This window comes from Engraulis encrasicolus, chromosome 15 (assembly GCF_034702125.1).
Source record: "Engraulis encrasicolus isolate BLACKSEA-1 chromosome 15, IST_EnEncr_1.0, whole genome shotgun sequence".
In the NCBI taxonomy this organism is placed as follows: domain Eukaryota; kingdom Metazoa; phylum Chordata; class Actinopteri; order Clupeiformes; family Engraulidae; genus Engraulis; species Engraulis encrasicolus.
In genome coordinates, this window is record NC_085871.1 from 7,953,967 (window position 1) to 7,956,466 (window position 2,500).

The following is a 2,500-nucleotide window of genomic DNA, read 5'->3' on the forward strand; positions in this document are numbered from 1 at the left end:
AATACATTGTGTGTGTGTGTGTGTATGTGTGTGTGTTGTGTACGAGTGTCTGTGTGTGTGTGTGTGTGTGTGTGTGTGTGTGTGTGTGTGTGTGTGTGTGTGTGTGTGTGTTGGGCTGGGCTGGGCTGTGGAGAGGATCTCTAAATCAAACAGGTCTGCCATCTGCCCAGTCGTCCGTGTCTCATCAGCCTTAGACTTGCTGCCGTGTGTGTGTGTGTGTGTGTGTGTGTGTGTGTGTGTGTGTGTGTGTGTGTGTGTGTGTGTGTGTGTGTGTGTGTGTGTGTGTGTGTGTGTGTGTGTGTGTGTGTGTGTGTGTGTGTGTGTAGTGCAGTACATGAATGAGTGTGCATATGCATGTGTGAGTCACAGACTCTCTCTCAGTGTGTGTGCGTGTGTGTGCGTGCGTGCGTGTGTGTGTGTGTGTGGATGTGTGTGTATGGATGTGCACTTGCATATCTCTCTTTGCTTGTGAATGCACTGACTTCCAATCAGATAATCCATTTCCCTGCCCCGTAACCAGCCCTGGAATTTTGTCTAATTAAATCTTACTGCTGCCATGAATTGATCAGGACTGACTGTGATACGTGGTGCTGATGAATAATGAATTGGTTTGCAGGGAATGTGCTGACATGATGACTGTTCATTAACATCTCATTAACAACAGGACACCACAAAATGAGAGTCAGTCATATGCACTCTCATGCAGTCTTAGCTCACGGCCACATTAAGCATAGATACACAGTTTCAGGTACATACACTTGCACACACACACACACACACTCACAAACACGTTCGCATGCACTCACACACACACAAATCCTGAGGACATGCCCACACAAATATACAAAGATCATCATGCACAAACACAAGAGCATGCACGCACGCACGCACGCACGCACGCACGCACGCACGCACGCACGCACGCACACACACACACACGCACACACACACACACACACACACACGCACACACACACACACACAGTCTCTTTTACTGATTCTACCTCTCAGGTCACGCTTCCCCAAAGCATTTCCTCTTTATGACACACCTTTCCAAAAGCTGTTACAGGAGAGTGGAGCTTTTCCATTTCACGCCTAAGAGTTCTCATTTATGAGCAGAGTGGAGCAGAGCAGCCCACTCGACCCGTTGGGGTTGTAGCCTGCTGCACCGCTCATATTCACTACACTAGCGTAGCAGCACTGGGGGGAATACCTTCGGCTGTTCACTTCTCAATGACTCTTCTGGATCACAGAAACCCATCCACTTAAAACCACCTCCCATGACCCACCAGCCAACCAGGCAGGTACGGGTAGAATGAAGGAAGATGCCTTAGCCCAGTGGTTCTTAACCTATTTTTCTCAACGCACCCCCTTACCTGTGCCCAAGACAAGTAGCGCACCCACAACTCACGCGTCTACACGTGTATACACACAAAAAAAATGATTTTAGTGATTAATTACAACAAAACTTGCTTGAGACAATAATCAATACCTCATGCCTTTACATGGGCACCAAAACATGTTTTAATTTGGTTTTGATTTGGCCTAATTATAATGTTCGCTAGTAGAATTTCAGTGACAACCTCAACACAAACAAAATGCTGCGCACCCCTTGAAATCTCTGGCGCACCCCCAGGGGGTGCCCGCACCCCAGGTTAAGAACCACTGCCTTAGCCCCACAGAATGGAGGGTGATGTGCTTCTAAAAGCCTGCCTGGACCCTGATACCCTAACTACATACTGTATATATTACATATGTCCAGTCCCATTTATGATGCTGCAGCAACCTGCACTGTACCACAATATTTATATTCAATTTTCAGCTCTTAGGTGGCTTCGCAAAAACACCAGAGGAGAGATACCAAGGGTTTGCCAAGACGTTTGCCAAGATCCAAAGAATTATCCTGCTATATTAATTCCAGAGTGTAATGGAGTGAACTTCTGAGTCCACGCCAAGGTTAAGATCATCATTCAGACATCACAATTTGAACTGGCCTCAATTATCCAAAACAACTCTTGGACAACTCTTCCTGGATAATAACTTGATGCTTTTCTTTACACAGATCAGCCCATGGTGCCACTACAAACAAGCAAACACATAAAGAGACAAACTGCAGCAGAGACGCAACCTGTGTGATGGAGGTTAATAATTGATGTGTGACTGCCTCGACTGCTTGGCAGAGGATCCATAATTGCTTTTAGGTCTGGTGTAGTAGGGGCTTTGAGCTGTACTGCCATGCAAAACAAGAGCAGCAACTAAAAAAAAACTAAAAATGGTCGAAAAAAAAATTATATCGGAAATGGGCTTTAAACTACCTAATTTGTCTTGTGTCAAAAAATGGTGGTCCAACACCGTCCCGTTTTAGAGAAAAATCATTTTGAAAGTGCAAAAATGACCCAAAAAGTTACTGCGGTGTTGTTGAGTTACTGCTGCACTTTCCAATGGGAATTGGTTTGGGAGTAGACAGTAATACTAGCCAAGAACGCAGTAACTCCTGCAG

General features: G+C 45.7%; 1 protein-coding gene across 2 annotated transcripts in view; it reads right to left on the reverse strand.

Annotated features, from left to right (window-relative positions):
- tmtc1 (transmembrane O-mannosyltransferase targeting cadherins 1) overlaps nt 1–2,500 on the reverse strand; it is a 93,158-nt gene that overhangs the window by 34,926 nt on the left and 55,732 nt on the right. The gene's annotated exons all lie outside the window — the stretch shown is intronic.